The sequence below is a fragment of the Narcine bancroftii genome, chromosome 6 (genome assembly GCF_036971445.1).
Source record: "Narcine bancroftii isolate sNarBan1 chromosome 6, sNarBan1.hap1, whole genome shotgun sequence".
In the NCBI taxonomy this organism is placed as follows: Eukaryota; Metazoa; Chordata; class Chondrichthyes; order Torpediniformes; family Narcinidae; genus Narcine; species Narcine bancroftii.
Genome location: NC_091474.1, coordinates 44428517 through 44446767, shown reverse-complemented (window position 1 = coordinate 44446767; position 18251 = coordinate 44428517). Strand labels below are relative to the sequence as shown.

The window sequence follows — 18251 nt, the reverse complement described above, 5'->3', positions numbered from 1 at the left end:
GAAAACATCCGGCCTGGATGGAGTACCAGGCTGAGTATTAAAAATCTGTGCTCACCAACTTGCCAATGTATTCATGGATATCTTCAGCATCTCACTCTGGCAGGGTGTGGTCCCCACCTGTTTCAAACAGACATCTATCGTACCAATGTCCAAGAAGAGTGTGGTAACCTCCCTAAATGACTATTGATCCATGGTGCTCACATCACCAGTGATTAATTGTTTTGAAAGGCATGTTGAATCATATCAGCTCCCGCCTGAGCAGTGACGTGGATCTGTTCCATTTCTCCGATCATAGCAACATGTCTACTGCAGATGCCTTCTCACTGGCTCTACAGAAAGCTTTGGAGCACCTGTATGGCAAAGATGCACATATCAGGATGCTCTTTTCAACTACAGTCTGGCATTTAACACCACCATCTACTCAAACTTGATCAGCAACCACCAAGACCTGGGACTCAGTGGTTCCTGGATGTCCACAATCAGTGAGGATTCATAAGAACATCTCCACAATCTCCTTCAGGACCCGAGCACAACAGGGCTGAATTCTTAGCCTCCTGCTCCACTCATTTTACACTGATGACTGTGGGGCTCAGTACGACATCAACACCATCTACAAATTCCATGACAATACCATGGTAGTGTGTTGTATAATAAGGGGCAACAAAAACTTGGTTGAATGGTGCACCAACAACAACCTCACACTCAATATCACCAAAACCAAGGAGTTGATTGTTGACTTCAAGAAAGGAAAATCAGAGGTGTACGATCCAGTGGTCATTGTGGGAATCATATTAACCTTCTCTATCTCAAACAACGCACTAAGGATCCCCTGAACAGGCTTTATATGAATCATACATTAAGATTATTCTTGAGCTACTCTTTATCCTGCAACGTTGCTATCCTCTGACTTGTCATACACTCTGAAAATGCTAGGTGATGTGATATCAGTCCACCTTTCTCATTTCTTTAAGAGTGTTCTGATTTCCATCTTTCTTTCAATTTAGATATGCAGCACGGTGACAGACCCTTCCAGCCTACCAGTTCATGTCACCTAAAAACAATTAACCAACTAGCCCCAAATATACTTGGAAAACGAGAGAAACCAGAAGGCCCAGAGGAAAGAGGGAGAACATGCAAACTCCTTACAGACAGTGGCAGATTTGAACTCGGGTCGCTGGTGCAATGAGAACATGGTGCCAACTGCGGTACTCCCAAGAGAAAGTATTCTGTCCAAGTGCATCACAACTTCCGTAAACCTGATGACTCTATAAAGACAACAGCCCACAATTTGCTTGGGTGAACTTTGAAAAGTTTTAGGGAATTAATTCCTTCAATTTCTGTCACGCAATATCTACTACCTAGAGGATACGTTTCTGAGAAAGGCAAAAGAAGCTCACATAGATCATCCCCCAGTCTCTGGGAAAGGAGATGTATTGAGCCCTGGCAGTCACTTCTGGTACAGCTCTCAAACCATGGATCTTCAGAGACTGAAGATTGTTTACAAGTGGATTGTATCGAAGCGGCCTATTTCCCAGAAGATAATCAAGGTAATAAAATTAACCGTGTACAAACAATAACTGGCATCTTTTGCCCATGAAGGGATTCACTGTAACCTTCACCCACAATTCATCCAGCACTATGTCAGAGGCATGTTTTACATCCTTAGGCTCAACTTGCCTATGTTTGTCTCCAAGGGGGCTTCTTTCCTTCCCTCCTTTCTTCTATTCATTCTTCCTTTTCTTCCTTCTTTGTTTATTTTTTTCCTTTCATCCTTTCCTCCTTACTTTCTCTCCTTCTTCTTTCCTTTTTTCTTTCTTTCATTCTTTCTTTCCCTTCTTGTTTGTATGATGGTGCTGGAGTGCAGAGACTCATTGCTCACCTCTGAATGACAAAAGAAAACTTCTCCCTCTATCTCGGTCTACCTGACTGCAAGAAATAAATCTAAATCTGGTTGTGAAACAATTGTGCCAACTATTGGGAATGTATGTGATCTCACTTACTGTGTTTTTTAAAGGAACTGTGTGCAGATAGTCATCCTGATGAATCTCATTTGTGGAGGATAAAACATCACTTCAACATAGAGTGAGAAAATCAGGGAGTTACACATGATGGAAACAGGCCTTTCAGCCCAACTTAACCATGCTGACCAAGTTGTCCACCCAAACTCATTCCATCTGTCTGTATTTCCTTGGACATTTCCTTCCCATGTATCGATCTAAATATATTTCAAATGTTGCAAATGTGCCCACCTCTACTATTTCCTCTGCCAATTTGCCCTGTCCTCTGTCTCATTTATCCTCTGTTTTTCAGCCTCCAACATTCTCCTTTTTTTCTTTCTTCTCCTGCCAGCTATGTTCCAATTATGGGCACAATTTCAACATTTGAAGGACATTTGGAAATATATCTGGATGGGAAAGGTTTAGCTCAGTGGTTCTCAACCTTTTTCTTTCCACTTTAAGTATTCCCTATGCCATCGGTGCTCTGTGATTAGTAAGGGATTGCTTAAGGTGGTACGTGAGTGGGAAGGGAAGGGTGAGAATCACTGCTTTCGACCCAATTGTTACTGATATATTTTGCTTGAGAAAAATTGCCATTGGTCCATTTCCTTTGGAGTTCTGAATCCATGCACAGAATGAGTCATTTAGGCACGATTAAAACAGTGGATTTCAAACTTTTTCTTTCCACCCACATACCACCTTGAACAATCCCTTACTAATCACCAAGCACCGATGGCATAAGGAATACTTAAAATGATATATGAGTGGAAAGAAAAAGGTTGTGAACCACTGGTTTAGAAAGACTTGGACCAAATGCAGACAAATAGGACAAGCTCAAAATGGTCATCACGAAAATGTCTCTGGGAACCTATGTCTTTTTTTACCCACCACTCTCTGTGTGAAAAAGGTGCCCTTCAGGTTGGAAAGCCAGCTCAGGGAACCAGGAGTGTGTTGACCGAGACAGAGAAGGGTTCATGTGAAACTTTGGATATCAATATGCCATCCAGAATAGTTGGAAAATATCAAAAGAGGTATAAAGTGTCACTCAAAAACCTACTCAGTAATCTGCTGAAGAATAGAAGGGAAAGCCTTGGATGAGAAGGGAATTGGCTGAGTTTGCGTAAGAAAGGCTTGTTGTTGGCAGAGTTAAACAAGAAATTCTGCAGGTATTTGGGGTCGAGTGCAATGCAGAAACATTCTGAAGACATTCAGCAGGTCTCACAGCATCCACAGAAGGTAAAAAGGAATCAATTATATTTTTTAAAATCAAGCAGATGTCTGAATAAAAAGGAAAGGAGATGGAGGAGGAAGGGAGAAAGAGCAGGCTAACAGGTAAGAGGTCATAGATGGATACAGGTGGGAGGGTGGAAGAGAAACAAGGTGAGAAGTGTTGGGGGTTGAGGTCTGATAAAAATAGCTCTCTGAAAGGAGAAGAAAGGGAAGGGGTTTGGGGGCCAGTGGAAAGACAAAAGGATTAGGAAAGAGAGAGAGAGACCGGAGAAAGGAAATTAACAGAAATTGTAGGTTGATGCTGATGACATCTGGTTGGAGATTCCGACGCCTCAGTTTAGCTGTGCATGATGTCAGATTGTCTCAGCAAGGTTTGTGCAAAGATCAGATACTGTCTTACAAGGGGAAACGTAACATTGTGCATTTGAATGAGGCAAATGTCAAGCACGTCAATCATTCTAGCTGCTGAACAGAATTCTGTCACTGTGTGTCTTTGATAGTGTATCCTCAGTGCCATGAAGATATTACAAAGATTGCTCATTTGTATACACAGAACAAACCATGGTGTAATGTAATTATAAGGGCACCGTTTCTATTAAGCCCTTTGAATTCCATCCCCAATTGAAATGAGGCCACGGCTGATCAGCTTTCATAACTCCACCTGTCTCTGATACATTTGGTTAAAACTCTTACAACATTTTCAATTGTTCACTAACCTCAGCAGCTCTCTGCAATAAAATAGGTTCAGTTCTCCACCCCTTTTGAGCTTATCTTATTGATTGAATTGGGTTGTTTATAGTTATGTATACTGAGATACAGTGTAAAGTTTATTTAGTGTGCCATCCAGGTAAGTCAACTTCAGAATCATCATTTTATTGTCATGAACAGGTCATGAAATTCGTTCTTTTGCGGCAGCGTCATAGCGCAAACATCCAGATTAAATATCCATCTTTCCACATGACTGTAAAAAAAATTAAAATAATAATGCACGAAAAGTAAGGAGTGTCTTTGGTTCATTGATTATTCAGGAATCTGATGGCAGCGGGGAAGAAGCTGTCCTTGTGCTGTTGGGTGCTCGTCTTTAGACTCCTGTACCTTTTCCCTGATGGTAGCAGAGTGAAGAAGGCATGGCTTAGGTGGTTGTGGTCTTTAAGGATAGAGGCTGCTTTATTAAGACATCGTCTCATGTAGATGGAGTGAAGTCTGGTGCCTGTGATCTTGCAGGCCAAGTTAACAACCCTCTGGACTTTATTCTTGCCCTGAGAGTTGGTGCCTCCATATCAGGCAGTGATGCAACCAACCAAAATGCTCTCCACAGTACACCCATGGAAATTTACGAGAGTCTTTGGTGACATACCGAATCTCCTCAGACACCTCACAAAGTATAGTCGCTGGTGAGCCTTTATTGGGATTGTATCAACATGGAGGCTCCCAGACAGATCCTCGGAGATATTGACATAGAGGAATTTGAAGTTCTTGACTCTCTCCACTACTGAGCCCTCAATGAGGACTGGGTTGTGATCCCCTGAGAAGTCCACAATCATCTCCTTGGTTTTGCTGAAGTCAAGGATCCAGTTGCAGAGGGAGTTATAGAGACCTAGGGTTTGAAGCTTCTTGACCAGCACTGAGGGAATAATGATGTTGAAGGTTGAGCTGTAATCAATGAAGAGCAGCCATATGTATGAATTGCTGTTTTCGAGGTGATTGAGGGCTGAGTGTAGAGTCAGCAATATTTCATCTGCTGTGGAACGATTGTAATGACAGGTGAATTGCAGTGGGTCTGGATTTTTGCTTAGGTACGTGTTAATTCTCGCCATGTCCATCCTCTCAAAACACAGTAGAAGTTAGTACTAGTGGGCATAGTCATTCTTTGGTACCAGGATGATTGATGTCCTTTTGAAGCTGGTGGGAACCTCTGACCGCACCAATGAGAGGTTGAAAAGGTCCGTGAACACTCCGGCTAGTTGGTTGGTGCAGTTTTTCAGTACCCTGCCAGGTACACTATCAGGGCCAGTCACCTTGCTGGGGTTCATCCTCTTGAATGATGTTCTGGCGTTGTCCTCAGAGACAGATATCACAGGGTCCTCAGCTTTTTAAGGGATTCATTGGGTAATGAAGCATCACAGCCATCTATAGTGTTCACCCTCACTTTGTAGGCTGTAATGGCCTGCATTCCCTGCCGTTGTTCAGCCCCTACCGTGCCAACTTATACGCAAGTCCAATATTAAAACAAAAGTGCAAGTTGTAGGGTTACAGTAAGTCAAAGAGTGCAGGGTGCAGTGTTATGTGGAGTCAGAGTGCAGGGTGTAGAGTACAGTCAAAGAGTGCGGAGTGCAGTGTTATGTGGAGTCAGAGTGCAGGGTGTAGAGTACAGTCAAAGAGTGCGGAGTGCAGTGTTATGTGGAGTCAGAGTGCAGGGTGTAGAGTACAGTCAAAGAGTGCGGAGTGCAGTGTTATGTGGAGTCAGAGTGCAGGGTGTAGAGTACAGTCAAAGAGTGCGGAGTGCAGTGTTATGTGGAGTCAGAGTGCAGGGTGTAGAGTACAGTCAAAGAGTGCGGAGTGCAGTGTTATGTGGAGTCAGAGTGCAGGGTGTAGAGTACAGTCAAAGAGTGCGGAGTGCAGTGTTATGTGGAGTCAGAGTGCAGGGTGTAGAGTACAGTCAAAGAGTGCAGGGTGCAGTGTTATGTGGAGTCAGAGTGCAGGGTGTAGAGTACAGTCAAAGAGTGCGGAGTGCAGTGTTATGTGGAGTCAGAGTGCAGGGTGTAGAGTACAGTCAAAGAGTGCGGAGTGCAGTGTTATGTGGAGTCAGAGTGCAGGGTGTAGAGTACAGTCAAAGAGTGCGGAGTGCAGTGTTATGTGGAGTCAGAGTGCAGGGTGTAGAGTACAGTCAAAGAGTGCGGAGTGCAGTGTTATGTGGAGTCAGAGTGCAGGGTGTAGAGTACAGTCAAAGAGTGCGGAGTGCAGTGTTATGTGGAGTCAGAGTGCAGGGTGTAGAGTACAGTCAAAGAGTGCGGAGTGCAGTGTTATGTGGAGTCAGAGTGCAGGGTGTAGAGTACAGTCAAAGAGTGCGGAGTGCAGTGTTATGTGGAGTCAGAGTGCAGGGTGTAGAGTACAGTCAAAGAGTGCGGAGTGCAGTGTTATGTGGAGTCAGAGTGCAGGGTGTAGAGTACAGTCAAAGAGTGCGGAGTGCAGTGTTATGTGGAGTCAGAGTGCAGGGTGTAGAGTACAGTCAAAGAGTGCGGAGTGCAGTGTTATGTGGAGTCAGAGTGCAGGGTGTAGAGTACAGTCAAAGAGTGCGGAGTGCAGTGTTATGTGGAGTCAGAGTGCAGGGTGTAGAGTACAGTCAAAGAGTGCGGAGTGCAGTGTTATGTGGAGTCAGAGTGCAGGGTGTAGAGTACAGTCAAAGAGTGCGGAGTGCAGTGTTATGTGGAGTCAGAGTGCAGGGTGTAGAGTACAGTCAAAGAGTGCGGAGTGCAGTGTTATGTGGAGTCAGAGTGCAGGGTGTAGAGCAATGGTTTTCAAACTTTTTCTTTCCACTTGCATACAACCTTAAGGAATCCTTTACTAACCACAGACCAGGTGAACTTTTGTGATGTTGGCTGCCTTCCAGAGGCAGCTTTATTCACGATAAATTATTTACAAAAGGAAAACTGTTCAAAGTCTCTCAGCACCCTTTGTGTCATATCCTGACATTTCCATCACTGCACATTGGTACGATCATTTTGCAGCATTGCCACTACTGGGACACCTTGCCATTACTTCCCCCCTCTATTGGTTGAGGGACTTCCCCTCAGTCTCTGCCCCTCAATGCCGAGTAATGGGAGGACTCTAGACTGTGCTCCTTCTCCTCATGCTGGCCACACCAAGTTCATCCCTTAGCACGTACTCCTGCAGCCAGGAATGTGCTAGTTTGGCAGCATTCCCTCACCGACATCTCCGTATGCTGAAAGACCAGTAGGTTTCATGCCGTCCGAAGTGCGTCTTTTACCGAGTTGATGGTCTTCCAGGAGTTCTGGATGTCTGACTCTGTATGTGTCCCCAGGAACAGCCCTTAGATCAGAGAGTCCTCTGTCCCACTGCTGCTGGGGAGGAACTCTGACAATGGCCCTTGCATTCTTCTCTCCGATGCTCTTAGCAAATCTGCATTCCTACATTCTACAAAGAGATGGGCGGCGGTCTCCACTTCACTTCAGTCATCTCAGGGATAATGTGTTTTGTGGGTAATGTTCCGATGGTACAGGAAGGATCTGACCGGGAGGGGTCCTCTCAATGCCTGCCAGGCCAAGTTCTGGTGCTTGTTCATGAGCACTGGGGAAGAGGCATTTCACCAGATGACCATTACCATCTGCACAGGGAATCACCCCACTGTGTCCATCAAATCCTCATCTCTTCATGTCTGCAGGATGTTCCAAACTAACCACTGCCTGATGGCCTTGTGGTCAAAGATGTTTGTTTGAAAAAACTTTTCCACAGGGATATATGGTGTTGCAGAGGTCAGTTGACTGGGACATTGCATGTGCATTTGGCCAGGTCCATCCTTTGCAACACATGAGACAGGTAGAACCCCAGCACACAGAAGCACTTGCTGCCCTCGTTCTTTGGTTCCATGCACAGCCTGATGTAGCCACACATGAAGGTGGTCATCAGGATTAGGGCCAAATTGGGTACACACGCCCCCATTGTCTGACAGGGTATATGGCAGCACTTCTGATGGTGAGAGAATAAAGAGAACATGGCACCTTTATTGTGCTGGAGGGACAAGCCCACATCATTTACTGGGGGCCAATGACTCGGTGCCAGGAGTGTTAATCTAATTACAACAGTCAATGACCCAAGGCCAAGTCCAAGCAGGCTAGAGAGTGATGTCCAGGTAATTTACCTGGTGCCAACAGCAAGGTGTGCACTAATAGGTGGGTGGAACCAAACCTTGATTGGCAGCTGGTGTGTCCTCCGATTAGGTAGGGGGCAGTGCTGTCACATGACAGCCACAACCCTTCCCAATACACTGACGAAGGGGGAGAAGAGAGTGTCAGTGGGGTCGGTTGAAGATGTTCGTACTCTGAATGTTTGCAACATGGCACAGCAGCCTATCTGGGCCATCCTTTTACCACTCATGACTGACACGAAAGTCAAAAAAGACCATATTACAACTCAAAAACACCCATCCCAGTTGTAAATCTACACATGGCAGTGAAGAGTTTCAGTCGGACATCTACAATACCATCAGCCGCATCAAGGAGAAACCAGAACCACTTTATCAGCATAAATATTTAACCATAACTAGTACATTACTGTACACAAAAAGTCCTGCAGACACCCAGCAGGTCACGCGGCATCCATAGGAACTAAATGGTAGCCAATGTTTCCGACCTGAGCCCTTCATCAGGAATCTGGGAAAAAAAGTGGGGGTAAGGGGGTGGGAAGAGGAGGAGAGAGGAGCACAGGCTAACAGGTAAGAGGTAATGGGTGCAAACTGGTGGGAGAATGAAGCTGAGAAATGATAGAGTGAGAGAGCAGAGAGCTAAGAAAGGTCACTATCTGATAGGAGAAGGAAGGAAAGGGGGTGGGGAGCTGGGGAAAAGGAGACAAAGGGTTAACAGAAATTGGAGGTCAATATTGATGTCATTTCGTTGAAGACTGCCGTGACAGAATAATACAGTGCTGGCCTCGATTTGGCAGTACGTGAGGGAGTACTGTGCCCCATTCTGGTCACCATACAGAGAATGCAGAGAAAATTGAGAAGGATATTGCTGGGACAGGTGGCTTGAGTTACAGGGCAGAGCTGGATAGACCTGGACTTCCTGGAAGTGTAGGAGGCTGAGGAGCGATCTTACAGAGGTTTATAAAACCATGAGGGGCATGGAAAAAAAAGATCATAGTCTATTACTTAGGGCAAGTGAGTCTGAACATGGAGAGCACGAATTTGAGGTGATGGGGCAAAGAATTGAAAGGAGGGGCAATTCTTTATGGGTCAAGCTTCTGAAAAAGTGGTGAAGGCAGGGACAGTTACAATGCACAGAGGATAGTTGGACACATTCATGGGTGGGAGAGGTTCAGAGGGATATAGTCAAGATGCCAGCAAATGGGGTTCACTCAGGGAAAGGGTCTGGCCAGCATTCAATCAATTGGATGAAAGGACCTGTTTCCATGCTGTAAAATTCCATGACAAATTATGACCAGATTCAAGAAAGGAGGCCACAGGAGACTGTCCAAAAAGAGAAGGCTTCGTTTGGAATACTTTATTCACGTGGTCCCATCAGACTATTAAAATTTTCTGGAGAAGGATCGAAGAGGGCCTCAAGGATTATATGTCATTTAAAAAGCATTGAACGAAAGAGAGAGAGAAGACCACTGACTGGTCATAGAGTTTTACAGCCCTTCGACCCAATGTAAACATGCTGACCAGGTTGTCAGCCCAAGCTAGTCCCATTTGCCTGTGTTCAGCCCATGTCCCACTGAACCTTTCCTATCCCTGTACCCATTTTAATATCTTTTAAATTCACTCACAACTCTGACAGCTCATTGCACATGCCCAGCATCTTCTGCGTGAAGAAGGAACTCCTCAGTACCCCTCCCCCCACACCTTAAATCTCTGGCTTCCTGGAGGAAAGGACAACGGGTTTATTTATCCATGCCCCTCATGATTCGATAACCTTCTATAAGTTCATCTCTCAGCCTCCAACACTCCCGAAGAAAGTCTGAGCCTTTCCTTGTAATTTAAACACTCCAGTTCTGGCAACATCCTCATGAATCTTTTTTACATGAGAACTAATGTTTATAAGCTGCATCAACATAGCAGTACATCAAGATAATTTTCTTTCACAAAGAGTCATCAGTGTGATGAATGGGGCTTTGCAATGCTTGCAACAGGGGCACACTCTCCATGCAGACAGATATTTGGGGCACCGAATATTTTCTGAGCTTAGCTCAATGGTAATGTGCAGTGAAAAGCGTAGTCCTGTGTGCTATCCAGACAGCATTTAAAAAAACCGTCACCCCACTCCAGCACCATTTTTGTTTTAAAAATTAACAGGAAACCACATTGTAAGTGAATGACAGATTAACCGTTTAAACTGGGTGCCCAAAAATTTAATAAAAAGGCAAATCAAAACCACAGTCCTGTCAAGTCCATAACAATCACAGCTATCATCTTTTTTTTAAACTTTATTTATTCGTTCAAAAAACAAATAATATATGACATATGCAACAATTAACCATAAACATGAACATTTTTTTATAGAAAAAAAAAGAAAAGAATCCCCCCCCACTTCAGCCAACTCTCCTAAGGAGAGCCATAAAGAAAGAAAAAAAGAAAGAATATTAAATAAAAATTAAATATACATATTAAGATCTAATCAATATAAATTGAAATGTAAATATTCTGAATATAACAACCACTTATTAATTTTAAAATTATAATTATCACGCGAAACATGTGTAATTTTTTCCATTATTAAACAATATTTCATCTCATTATGCCATCTATTAATATCAATCATATTTGTATCTTTCAATGTACTAGCAATACATTTTTTCACTACAGATAAAGCTAAATATACAAACGCAAGCTGAAACTTATCTAATCCCAAGCCTTTCAGAGGTTGCAAACTACCCAATAACTGTCCATCATACTGACCTCCACCATAGCCGCTCCTCTTCTTCTCCCAATGGACTATAGGCTGAGGAGCAGAATTAGACCATTCAGCCCATCAAGTCTGCCCCACACTGCTCCACCTGGAAACTACATGAAATTGGTCTCAGCCAAAAGTTCAAGTTCATCTGACTGTACATATAAAACTCAACAAAACAGCATTTCTCCACTCAACGGTCCACTTACAGATAATACAGAGTAAGTACATGATAATCACATATCTACAGAAAGAAATAATTCAAAATAAATATGGATAAACACTTTGTGATGATTTACTTGGTTACAGAGAACTGTTCATCAACCTTACAGCATATGCAAAGAAGCTATTACCTAGCCTGAGTCCTGATTTTGATGCTCCTGTACCCCCTTCTCGGTGACCACCTTCCAAATACTTTGCAGGTTAACCCTACCCCTTCCCCTGAACAGCATGTGGGGACAGGAGCACCGAGATGCCTCTATCTTGATGTCCTGCTCTAAGTTATTTTATTTTAAACATGGTGCTAAGTCTTACACAGGAGATAGAGAGTGTCTTGATGCTCAGCTGCAGGACATTGGACGAAGCTGACTTGCTCTTTTATGTACCTTGTTGTTTACAGACCTACAGCATGGAAACTTGCCCACACCATTCAAAATGTCCGATCCACGCTCATCCCACCAGCCTACATTTGGCCCATACCCCTCAAAACCCATCCTATCTATGTATTTGTCCATTTTTTTCTTAAACATTTCAATAGTACCTGCCTCAACCACCTCCTCTGGCAGCCTGTTCCATGCACCCAGCACAAGATCACAAGATGTTAGAGCAGAAGTAGGCCAGTCAGTCCATCGAGTCAGCTCTGCCATTCTATCATGAGGTGATCCACCCTCTCACTCAGCCCCACTCCCTGGCCTTCTCTCCGTAACCCTTGATATCCTGGCTAATCAAATACATGTCAATCTCTGGCTTAAATATGCCCAACAGCTTCCAGACTGCCTGTGACAACAACCTCCACGACCCTCCGGCTAATGAAATGTCTCTGCATCTTTTATTTTAAATACACTCTTATTCTGAAAATGTGTCCTCTTGCCTAGACACCCCTACCATGGGAAACATCCTTGCCACATCTACTCTGTCCAGGCCTTTCAGCATTCAAAATATCTCTATGAAGTCCTCCTTTATCCTTCCGTACCCCAATGAGTCAATAAATGTCCAAGAGCCAATAAATGTTCCTCACATGGCAACCCTTTCAATCCTGCTATAATTCTAGTAAATCTTCTCTGAACCCTCTCCAACACCAGCACATCCTTTCTCAAATAAGGTGCCCAAAACTGTACGTAATACTCCAAGTGAAGTCTCACCAGTGCCCTATAGAATCATTCACCCACTGTATTAAAAAAAATTACCTCTCTGGTTACTGTTAAATCTCTCCCCCATCCCACCCCCTTCGCCACTTTAAACCAATGTCCTTTGGTTATCAACTCCCGATTTTGGGCAAAAAGACTCTATGCATTCACCCAATTTCTTCCTCATGATTTTGAATACCTCCATGAGATCCCCCCCTTTTGCAGTGCTGTGATGCAGCCAGTCAGCACATTTTCCACTATCCATCAGTAGAAGTTTACCAAGGTTTTCAATGTCATACCAAATTCCGCAAACTCCTGAGAAAATCTTGATGCTGACGCGTTTTCTTCACAATGACATTTGTGTGTTGGGTCCAGGAAAGGTCTCAGAGATAGTGACACCCAAGAATTTAAATATGCTCACACTCTACACCTCTGATCCCCCAATAATCACTGGATTTTACACCTCTGGTTTTCCCCTCCTGAAGTCAACAATCAGCTCCTTGGTTTTGGTGACATTGAATGTGAGGTTGTTGTTGGTGCACCATTCAGCCAAATTTTCAATCTCTCTCCTGTAGGCTGACTTATCACATCTTTTTATGCAACCCACTACCGTGGTATCGTCAGCAAATTCGGCATACGGAGCCACACAGTTGTAAGTGTAAAGCGAGCAGACCATTCTCTGAGGTACCCAGGATAAACTTCCCAAAATGCAACACCCCACGTCAATTTGCATTAAATTCCATCAACCATTCCTTTGTCCAACCGATCAAGATTTTGTTGCAAACTTTGGCAACCATCTTCCCTATCTAAAATGCCAGACAGTTTAGTGCAGTGGTTCTCAACCCTTTTCTTTCCACTCACATCCCACTTTAAATATTCCTTAAGCCATCGGTGCTCTGTGATTAGTAAGGGATTGCTTAAGGTGGGATGTGAGTGGAAAGAAAAAGTTTGAAAACCACTGTTTTAATCATCCCTAATTGACTCGTGATGTGCAGTTTCTGAACTCCAAAGGAAATGGGCCAATGACAGTTTTTCTCAAGGAAAATATTTCAGTAACAATTGGGTCAAGAGCAGTGGTTCTCAACCTACATACCACCTTAAGCAATCCCTTACTAATCACAGAGCACCTGTGGCATAGGGATTACTTAAAGTGGTATGTGAGTGGAAAGAAAAAGGTTGAGAACCACTCCTTTAGTGTTATTTGCAAATGTGCTAACCATGCCATGTACGTCTTCATCTAAATGGACCTATCTGCTAATATGGATGATTAACAGCAATGGGCCCAACACCGATCCCTGTGAGACACATCAGGCCCCCAATCTGAAAAACAGCCTTCCAGCATCACCTTCTGATTTCTACCTGAAGCCAGTTTTCTATCCATCCTGCTATCTCACTTGGATCCCATGCGGTGTAAGCTTTGCGGAGCAGGTCCCTATAGAACGCCTTGTTGAAATCCAAACAGACCATTCATCCACATCTCTACCCTTGTCAACCTTCTTGGTTACCTCTTCTACAATCTCAATGAGATTTGTGAATCCAAACAAACTCTGCAGGAAGAACTCGGCAGGCCAAGCAGCATCAGTGGGAGAGAAAGAGCAGTCAGCATTCCGGGCAGAGGAGTGAGCCAGATTAGTGTGTGGAAGGGGTGAGGCAGGGGCCCCGTGTGGGAATGGCCGTCTAGCAAGTTGAATCAAGCAAATCTTTTTGGATACTGGGGCCCTGAATTTTCCCCTGCAACCGCTGCAACCGTGTCTGCCTGTCCCGCATCGGACTTGTCAGCCACCAACGAGCCTGCAGTTGACGTGGACATTTACCCCCTCCATAAATCTTCGTCCGCGAAGCCAAGCCAAAGAAGAAATGTCCACGTCAGCTGCAGGCTCGTTGGTGGCTGACAAGTCCGATGCGGGACAGGCAGACACGGTTGCAGCGGTTGCAGGGGAAAATTGGTTGGTTGGGGTTGGGTGTTGGGTTTTTCCTCCTTTGCCTTTTGTCAGTGAGGTGGGCTCTGCGGTCTTCTTCAAAGGAGGTTGCTGCCTGCCAAACTGTGAGGCGCCAAGATGCACGGTTTGAGGTGATATCAGCCCACTGGCGGTGGTCAATGTGGCAGGCACCAAGAGATTTCTTTAGGCAGTCCTTGTACCTTTTCTTTGGTGCACCTCTGTCACGGTGGCCAGTGGAGAGCTAACCATATAACACGATCTTGGGAAGGCGATGGTCCTCCATTCTGGAGACGTGACCCACCCAGCGCAGCTGGATCTTCAGCAGCGTGGACTCGATGCTGTCGACCTCTGCCATCTCGAGTACTTCGACATTAGGGATGAAAGCGCTCCAATGAATGTTGAGGATGGAGCGGAGACAACGCTGGTGGAAGCGTTCTAGGAGCCGTAGGTGATGCTGGTAGAGGACCCATGATTCGGAGCCGAACAGGAGTGTGGGTATGACAACGGCTCTGTATACGCTTATCTTTGTGAGGTTTTTCAGTTGGTTGTTTTTCCAGACTCTTTTGTGTAGTCTTCCAAAGCCGCTATTTGCCTTGGCGAGTCTGTTGTCTATCTCGTTGTCGATCCTTGCATCCGATGAAATGGTGCAGCCGAGGTAGGTAAACTGGTTGACCGTTTTGAGTTTTGTGTGCCCGATGGAGATGTGGGGGGGCTGGTAGTCATGGTGGGGAGCTGGCTGATGGAGGACCTCAGTTTTCTTCAGGCTGACTTCCAGGCCAAACATTTTGGTAGTTTTCGCAAAACAGGACGTCAAGCGCTGAAGAGCTGGCTCTGAATGGGCAACTAAAGCGGCATCGTCTGCAAAGAGTAGTTCACGGACAAGTTTCTCTTGTGTCTTGGTGTGAGCTTGCAGGCGCCTCAGATTGAAGAGACTGCCATCCGTGCGGTACCGGATGTAAACAGCGTCTTCATTGTTGAGGTCTTTCATGGCTTGGTTCAGCATCATGCTGAAGAGGATTGAAAAGAGGGTTGGTGCGAGGACACAGCCTTGCTTCACGCCATTGTTAATGGAGAAGGGTTCAGAGAGCTCATTGCTGTATCTGACCCGACCTTGTTGGTTTTCGTGCAGTTGGATAATCATGTTGAGGAACTTTGGGGGGCATCCGATGCGCTCTAGTATTTGCCAAAGCCCTTTCCTGCTCACGGTGTCAAAGGCTTTGGTGAGGTCAACAAAGGTGCTGCTCAAACTACAGGGGAATCACGGTGCTCTCCATTGCAGGCAAAATTTTCGCTAGGATTCTCCTAAATAGAATAATACCTAGTGTCACTGAAAATGTTCTCCCAGAATCCCAGTGCGGCTTTTGTGCAAACAGAGGAACTACTGTCATGGTCTTTGCCCTCAGATCACAACATTATAGTCTCCTGAAAAAATATTGCTGTTGTCATAGGCTGTAGTTGGAAAAGTGGGCAGCTCACTAAGTTAAGCATTCTGCTGAAATGGCCTGCTTATTCTTGGATCTATCACCATGGTAACAAGGTGTGCAATTGCACCCCAGTGCTTCGCTCTGCAACGTGCATCATTATTGCATTCTTATGAGTATCACAGATCACTGGATTGTCTAATAGCTTGGTTAAAACAGCAAAAAGAGAAGGATCTTTTGCATGTGTTAAGCATTATATATTTTGCAAGAATTGTCTGAAGAGTTCATCTTAATTAGTTCCTTTGATCAAAAGATGACACATTCTTCACACCATAAGCTTAGATGGAGCAGAAATTGTTCAATGCATCCAGAAGATAGTTCCTCTAGGAAGAGGACCATACTACCCCATCCAGGTGAACAGATTTGCTGCAGGGGAACATTTCGGGTTTAGTTATCACTCTTCCTCAAGTTTCAAGACATGGACTTGGGGCTTGTAGTAAACTACCAAATGGGGTAGGGGAAATTATAGCACTATTCAGCAGGATCTGGAGCCAGTTAAAAGGGAGCAGCTGTTAGCAGGCAAGTCCACACCTGACTGGTGGGAGTTGTTTAAGGACAAACTAATGAGAATCAAAGACTGGCACGAAGAAGTGAAGTCCTGGCACGAAGAAGTGAAGTGTGAAGGAAGACCTGGGAGGGAAAAGTAAGAGAAACTTGGATAACGAGAGAGGTTATATACTTAGAAAAAGGAGACATATGCCAAACTAGGAAACCACAAGCAGTTAGGTCCATGGACAAATATAATGGTTACATGAAAGAAATCAAGCAGGGCTTTGGGAAGGCCAAAAGGGGCCATGACATGTCTTTGTCAAGCAGGATTAAAGAAAACAAGCAAGAGGATGACAAGGGAGAGGATAGGACCACTCAAGGACAAAGGGAGAATTTATGGTTGGAGTCAGAGGAAGTGGATGAGGTGCTACCTTAGTGTTTACCAAGGAGAAGGGCATGGACAATGATAGGGAGTATCATGTGGAGAAAGCTAATGTGTTCTGGCATTTTGAGTTCAAGATAGAGGTGGGGTTGGGTCTTCTGAGGAGCATGAAAGGGGACATCCCCAAGGTCAGATGGGATATATCCCTGCTTATTGAAAGAGCCAAGTGAAGAGATTGCTGGGGCCTTGATAAAGATCTTGGCATCCTCGCTAGTGACAGGAGATGTCCTCAAGAACAGGAGAGTGGATGTTGTACCTTTGATCAAGAAGGGGATAAGGAATAATTTGGGCCAGTTAGCCTCACATCACAGAGGGGAAACTTCCAGGATAGGATGTACGCACATTTGGAAAGTCGTGGTCAGTCGAGAGATAGGAAACATGGCTTTGTGCGGGGCAGATCAAGACTTAGCTATCTGATTGAGTTTCTTGAGGAGATGTTGAAGGTAGTTAATAACGGAAGAGCAGTGGACATCGTCTACATAGCCTTTAGTAAGGCATTTGACAAGATTCTTCACAGTAGTCTGATTCATAAGCTGCAGATGTACAAGATACGAAATCAGCTTGTCCATAGAAGACAGAGGGTTGTACTGGAAGGGTGTAACTCTGGCTGAAGGCTTGTTTTTTTTGCAGGGATTCAGGGTTGAGTCTTCTGTTGTTTGTGATAGACACAAATAAAAAAAAGTATGTGGGTGGGTTAGTAAGGTTGTAGAGGATACAAAGATCTGCTGAGTTTCTCCAGCATTGTGTTTTTACTTCAATCACTGTATCTGCAGACATTTGTGTTTTACCCCATACAAAGATCAATGGAGGGCTATCAGATATGGCAGAGAAATGGCAGATGGAGTTTAACCCAGACATGTGTGAGGAGGTCAAATTGTAGGCCTCTTAAAAGCCTTCATGTGCAGAAGGATCGGCTCGTTGAAAGTGACCATTCCACTTTTTAAGGATGGTAAAGAAGGCGTGTGGTATGTTTGGCTTCACTGGGCACTGCATTGAGTATAAAAGGAAGGAAGTCATGTTGCAGCAAGATAAAACTTTGGTTCAGGTGCACTTGGAACGTGTTCGATTCTGATTGCCCCATTGCAGGAAAGATGCAGAGGCTTTGGAAAGGGAAACTCCTAGAAGCGTTTTACTAGGATGTGGCCTGGATTAGAGGGCATGAATTATGGTGAGAGATTGGAAAAACTCAAGTTATTTTCCTAGAGCATCAGAAACTGAGACTTGAGAAAGGTATATAAGATCAATGAGAGAGATTGATAGGGTGGGCTGTCAAAATCTTTTCCCTAGGGTAAAAGTATCATACTCTAGAGGACATCCATTCAAGTTGGGGGAAGGTAGAAGTTTAAGGAAGATGTGCAGGGCAAATATTTCACACAAATAGTGGTGGGGGGTCCTGGAACTGGTGGTAGTGTTTGAGAAACTTCCAGATAAGCACATCAGTATGAAGGGGATGGAGGGAAATCTATCATTTGCAAGCGGCTGGGCTTTACTTTGACTTGGCCATCATGTTCTTGTCCTGCACCGAACTGTTCTGTGTTCTACATTCAAAGAATCACAGTCACAGACTTCTGCAGCACAGAAACAGACCCTTCAGGCCAACTTGTCAATGCCAACCACAATGCTTATTTGAGCTCATCTCATTTACCTGCATTTGGCCCATATCCCTCTAAACCTATCCTATCCCTGCCTCTACCTCTT

At 44.6% G+C, this 18251-nt stretch overlaps 1 long non-coding RNA gene across 2 annotated transcripts in view; it reads right to left on the bottom strand.

Moving 5' to 3' along the window:
* Positions 1-18251, bottom strand: part of LOC138737502 (uncharacterized) — a 72760-nt gene that overhangs the window by 37861 nt on the left and 16648 nt on the right. Inside the window, exon 1 of one of the 2 annotated variants that reach the window (XR_011340981.1) lies at positions 10864-10948. The exons of the other annotated variant lie outside the window; for it this stretch is intronic. This is a non-coding gene — a long non-coding RNA (uncharacterized lncRNA). Of the gene's footprint in view, positions 1-10863; positions 10949-18251 lie in introns of those variants that run through there. 2 annotated transcript variants of the gene reach the window in all.